The sequence below is a fragment of the Schistocerca cancellata genome, chromosome 9, assembly GCF_023864275.1.
Source record: "Schistocerca cancellata isolate TAMUIC-IGC-003103 chromosome 9, iqSchCanc2.1, whole genome shotgun sequence".
Classification (NCBI taxonomy): domain Eukaryota; kingdom Metazoa; phylum Arthropoda; class Insecta; order Orthoptera; family Acrididae; genus Schistocerca; species Schistocerca cancellata.
Window position 1 is genome coordinate 468,215,776 of NC_064634.1, and position 6,952 is coordinate 468,222,727.

The window sequence follows — 6,952 nt, forward strand, 5'->3', positions numbered from 1 at the left end:
ACTGGCCTCTTAGTTACGGCACGTATACAGACTGTTTAAAGCATGGACCCCCGTGAACGTACATCGTCATTGTGCCTACTATATTCAATCCCGATGCAATTTCTGTGTTTCATCGTCTATATGAAGTTCCAAGGGTTACAGTAAACACCCTGTGGTGCGTCGCAATCTAATACTGGCCTCTTAGAAACGGCACGTATACAGACTGTTTGAAGCATGGACCCCCGTGAACGTACCTTGGCATTGTGCCTACTATATTCAATCCCGATGCAATTTCTGTGTTTCATCGTCAATATGAAGCTCCAAGGAATACAGTAAACACCCTGTGGTGCGTCGCAATCTAATACTGGCCTCTTAGTAACGGCACGTATACAGACTGTTTGAAGCATGGACCCCCGTGAACGTACCTCGGCATTCTGCCTACTATTTTCAATCCCGATGCAATTTCTGTGTTTTATTCGCAATATGAAGCTCCAAGGGTTACAGTAAACACACTGTGGTGCGTCGCAATCTAATACTGGCCTCCCAGTAACGGCACGTATACAGACTGTTTGTAGCATTGCTCCCCCTGGACGTAAGTCGGCATTGTGCCTACTATATTCAATCCCGATGCAATTTCTGTGTTTCATCGTCAATATGAAGCTCCAAGGAATACAGTAAACACCCTGTGGTGCGTCGCAATCTAATAGTGGCTTCTTAGTAATGGCACGTATACAGACTGTTTGAAGCATGGACCCCCGTGAACGTACCTCGGCATTGTGCCTACTATATTCAATCCCGATGCAATTTCTGTGTTTCATCGTCAATATCAAGCTCCAAAAGTTACAGTGAGCACCCTGTGGTTCGTCGCAATCTAATACTGGCCTCTTAGTAAAGGCACGTATACAGACTGTTTGAAGCATGGACCCCCGTGAACGTACCTCGTCATTGTGCCTAATATATTCAATCCCGATGCAATTTCTGTGTTTCATCGTCTATATGAAGTCCCAAGGGTTACAGTAAACACACTGTGGTGCGTCGCAATCTAATACTGGCCTCTCAGCAAAGGCACGTATACAGACTGTTTGAAGCATTGCTCCCCCTGGACGTAAGTCGGCATTGTGCCTACTATATTCAATCCCGATGCAATTTCTGTGTTTCATCGTCAATATGAAGCTCCAAGGAATACAGTAAACACCCTGTGGTGCGTCGCAATCTAATACTGGCCTCTTAGTAACGGCACGTATACAGACTGTTTGAAGCATGGACCCCCGTGAACGTACCTCCGCATTGTGCCTACTATATTCAATCCCGATGCAATTTCTGTGTTTCATCGTCAATATGAAGCTCCAAGGGTTACAGTAAACACACTGTGGTGTGTCGCAATCTAATACTGGCCTCCCAGTAACGGCACGTAGACAGACTGTTTGTAGCATTGCTCCCCCTGGACGTAAGTCGGCATTGTGCCTACTATATTCAATCCCGATGCAATTTCTGCGTTTCATCGTCAATATGAAGCTCCAAGGGTTACAGTAAACACACTGTTTTGCGTCGCAATTTAATACTGGACTCTCAGCAACGGCACGTATACAGACTGTTTGAAGCATTGCTCGCCCTGGACGTAAGTCGGCATTGTGCCTACTATATTCAATCCCGATGCAATTTCTGTGTTTCATCGTCAATATGAAGCTCCAAGGAATACAGTAAATGCCCTGCGGTGCGTCGCAATCTAATAGTGGCCTCTTAGTAACGGCACGTATACAGACTGTTTGAAGCATGGACCCCCGTGAACGTACCTCGGCATTGAGCCTACTATATTCAATCCCGATGCAATTTCTGTGTTTCATCGTCAACATGAAGCTCCAAGGGTTACAGTAAACACACTGTGGTGCGTTGCAATCTAATACTGGCCTCTCAGCAACGGCACGTATACAGACTGTTTGAAGCATTGCTCCCCCTGGACGTAAGTCGGCATTGTGCCTACTATATTCAATCCCGATGCAATTTCTGTGTTTCATCGTCAATATGAAGCTCCAAGGAATACAGTAAACACCCTGTGGTGCGTCGCAATCTAATACTGGCCTCTTAGTAACGGCACGTATACGGACTGTTTGAAGCATGGACCCCCGTGAACGTACCTCGGCATTGTGCCTACTATATTCAATCCCGATGCAATTTCTGTGTTTCATCGTCAACATGAAGCTCCAAGGAATACAGTAAACGCCCTGTGGTGCGTCGCAATCTAATACTGGCCTCTTAGTAACGGCACATATACAGACTGTTTGAAGCATGGACCCCCGTGAACGTACCTCGGCATTGTGCCTACTATATTCAATCCCGATGCAATTTCTGTGTTTCATCGTCAATATGAAGCTCCAAGGGTTACAGTAAACACCCAGTGGTGCGTCGCAATCTAATACTGGCCTCTCAGCAACGGCACGTATACAGACTGTTTGAAGCATTGCTCCCCTGGACGTAAGTCGGCATTGTGCCTACTATATTCAATCCCGATGCAATTTCTGTGTTTCATCGTCAATATGAAGCTCCAAGGCTTACAGTAAACACACTGTGGTGCGTCGCAATCTAATACTGGCCTCCCAGTAACGGTACGTATACGGACTGTTTGTAGCATTGCTCCCCCTGGACGTAAGTCGGCATTGTGCGTACTTTATTCAATCCCGATGCTATTTCTGTGTTTCATCGTCAATATGAAGCTCCAAGGGATACAGTAAACACACTGTGGTGCGTCGCAATCTAATACTGGCCTCCCAGTAACGGCACGTATACAGACTGTTTTAAGCATTGCTCCCCCTGGACGTAAGTCGGCATTGTGCCTACTATATTCAATCCCGATGCAATTTCTGTGTTTCATCGTCAATATGAAGCTCCATGGGTTACAGTAAACACACTGTGGTGCGTCGCAATCTAATACTGTCCTCTCAGCAACGGCACGTATACAGACTGTTTGAAGCATTGCTCGCCCTGGACGTAAGTCGGCATTGTGCCTACTATATTCAATCCCGATGCAATTTCTGTGTTTCATCGTCAATATGAAGCTCCAAGGAATACAGTAAACACCCTGTGGTGCGTCGCAATCTAATAGTGGCCTCTTAGTAACGGCACGTATACAGACTGTTTGAAGCATGGACCCCCGTGAACGTACCTCGGCATTGTGCCTACTATATTCAATCCCGATGCAATTTCTGTGTTTCATCGTCACTATATAGCTCCAAGGGTTACAGTACACACACTGTGGTGTGTCGCAATCTAATACTGGCCTCTCAGCAACGGCACGTATACAGACTGTTTGAAGCATTCCTCCCCCAGGACGTAAGACGGCATTGTGCCTACTATATTCAATCCCGATGCAATTTCTGTGTTTCATCGTCAATATGAAGCTCCAAGGAATACAGTAAACACCCTGTGGTGCGTCGCAATCTAATACTGGCCTCTTAGTAACGGCACGTATACAGACTGTTTGAAGCATGGACCTCCGTGAACGTACCTCGGCATTGTGCCTACTATATTCAATCCCGATGCACTTTCTGTGTTTCATCGTCAATATGAAGCTCCAAGGGTTACAGTAAACACACTGTGGTGCGTCGCAATCTAATACTGGCTTCCCAGTAACGGCACGTATACAGACTGTTTGTAGCATTGCTCCCCCTGGACGTAAGTCGGCATTGTGCGTACTATATTCAATCCCGATGCAATTTCTGTGTTTCATCGTCAATATCAAGCTCCAAAAGTTACAGTAAACACACTGTGGTGCTTCGCAATCTAATACTGGCCTCCCAGTAACGGCACGTATACAGACTGTTTGTAGCATTGCCCCCCCTGGACGTACCTCGGCATTGTGCGTACTATATTCAATCCCGATGCAATTTCTCTGTTTCATGGTCAATATGAAGCTCCAAGGGTTACAGTAAACACCCTGTGGTGCGTCGCAATCTAATACTGGCCTCTTAGTAACGGCACGTATACAGACTGTTTGAAGCATGGACCCCCGTGAACGTACCACCGCATTGTGCCTACTATATTCAATCCCGATGCAATTTCTGTGTTTCATCGTCAATATGAAGCTCCAAGGGTTACAGTAAACACACTGTGGTGCGTCGCAATCTATTACTGGCCTCTCAGCAACGGCACGTATACAGACTGTTTGAAGCATTGCTCCCCCTGGACGTAAGTCGGCATTGTGCCTACTATATTCAATCCCGATGCAATTTCTGTGTTTCATCGTCAATATGAAGCTCCAAGGAATACAGTAAACACCCTGTGGTGCGTCGCAATCTAATACTGGCCTCTTAGTAACGGCACGTATACAGACTGTTTGAAGCATGGACCCCCGTGAACGTACCTCCGCATTGTGCCTACTATATTCAATCCCGATGAAATTTCTGTGTTTCATCGTCAATATCAAGCACCAAATGTTACAGTAAACACACTGTGGTGCGTCGCAATCTAATACTGGCCCCCAGTAACGGCACGTATACAGACTGTTTGTAGCATTGCTCCCCCTGGACGTACCTTGGCATTGTGCGTACTATATTCAATCATGATGCAATTTCTCTGTTTCATGGTCAATATGAAGCTCCAAGGGTTACAGTAAACACCCTGTGGTGCGTCGCAATCTAATACTCGCCTCTTAGTAACAGCACGTATACAGACTGTTTGAAGCATTGCTCCCCCTGGACGTAAGTCGGCATTGTGCCTACTATATTCAATCCCGATGCAATTTCTGTGTTTCATCGTCAATATGAAGCTCCAAGGGTTACAGTAAACACACTGTGGTGCGTCGCAATCTAATACTGGCCTCTCAGCAACGGCACGTATACAGACTGCTTGAAGCATTGCTCGCCCTGGACGTAAGTCGGCATTCTGCCTACTATATTCAATCCCGATGCAATTTCTGTGTTTCATCGTCAATATGAAGCTCCAAGGAATACAGTAAACACCCTGTGGTGCGTCGCAATCTAATACTGGCCTCTTAGTAACGGCACGTATACAGACTGTTTGAAGCATGGACCCCCGTGAACTTACCTCCGCATTGTGCCTACTATATTCTATCCCGATGCAATTTCTGTGTTCATCGTCAATATGAGGCTCCAAGGGTTACAGTAAACACACTGTGGTGCGTCGCAATCTAATACTGGCCTCTCAGCAACGGCACGTATACAGAGTGTTTGAAGCATTGCTCCCCCTGGACGTAAGTCGGCATTGTGCCTACTATATTCAATCCCGATGCAATTTCTGTGTTTCATCGTCAATATGAAGCTCCAAGGCTTACAGTAAACACACTGTGGTGCGTCGCAATCTAATACCGGCCTCCCAGTAACGGCACGTATACAGACTGTTTGTAGCATTGCTCCCCCTGGACGTAAGTCGGCATTGTGCGTACTTTATTCAATCCCGATGCTATTTCTGTGTTTCATCGTCAATATGAAGCTCCAAGGGTTACAGTAAACACACTGTGGTGCGTCGCAATCTAATACTGGCCTCCTAGTAACGGCACGTATACAGACTGTTTGTAGCATTGCTCCCCCTGGACGTAAGTCGGCATTGTGCCTACTATATTCAATCCCGATGCAATTTCTGTGTTTCATCGTCAATATGAAGCTCCATGGGTTACTGTAAACACACTGTGGTGCGTCGCAATCTAATACTGGCCTCTCAGCAACGGCACGTATACAGACTGTTTGAAGCATTGCTCGCCCTGGACGTAAGTCGGCATTGTGCCTACTATATTCAATCCCGATGCAATTTCTGTGTTTCATCGTCAATATGAAGCTCCAAGGAATACAGTAAACACCCTGTGGTGCGTCGCAATCTAATACTGGCCTCTTAGTAACGGCACGTATACAGACTGTTTGAAGCATGGACCCCCGTGAACGTACCTCGGCATTGTGCCTACTATATTCAATCCCGATGCAATTTCTGTGTTTCATCGTCAACATGAAGCTCCAAGGAATACAGTAAACGCCCTGTGGTGCGTCGCGATCTAATACTGGCCTCTTAGTAACGGCACGTATACAGACTGTTTGAAGCATGGACCCCCGTGAACGTACCTCGGCATTGTGCCTACTATATTCAATCCCGATGCAATTTCTGTGTTTCATCGTCAATATGGAGTTCCAAGGGTTACAGTAAACACACTGTGGTGCGTCGCAATCTAATACTGGCCTCCCAGTAACGGCACGTATACAGACTGTTTGTAGCACTGTTCCCCCTGGACGTACCTCGGCGTTGTGCGTACTATATTCAATCCCGATGTAATTTCTCTGTTTCATGGTCAATATGAAGCTCCAAGGGTTACAGTAAACACCCTGTGGTGCGTCGCAATCTAATACTGGCCTCTTAGTAACGGCACGTATACAGACTGTTTGAAGCATGGACCCCCGTGAACGTACCTCGTCATTGTACCTACTATATTCAATCCCGATGCAATTTCTGTGTTTCATCGTCTATATGAAGTTCCAAGGGATACAGTAATCACACTGTGGTGCGTCGCAATCTAATACTGGCCTCTCATCAAAGGCACGTATACAGACTGTTTGAAGCATTGCTCCCCCTGGACGTAAGTCGGCATTCTGCCTACTATATTCAATCCCGATGCAATTTCTGTGTTTCATCGTCAATATGAAGCTCCAAGGAATACAGTAAACACCCTGTGGTGCGTCGCAATCTAATACTGGCCTCTTAGTAACGGCACGTATACAGACTGTTTGAAGCATGGACTCCCGTGAACGTACCTCCGCATTGTGCCTACTATATTCAATCCCGATGCAATTTCTGTGTTTCATCGTCAATATGAAGCTCCAAGGGTTACAGTAAGCACACTGTGGTGCGTCGCAATCTAATACTGGCCTCTCAGCAATGGCACGTATACAGACTGTTTGAAGCATTGCTCCCCCTGGACGTAAGTCGGCATTGTGCCTACTATATTCAATTCCGATGCAATTTCTGTGTTTCATCG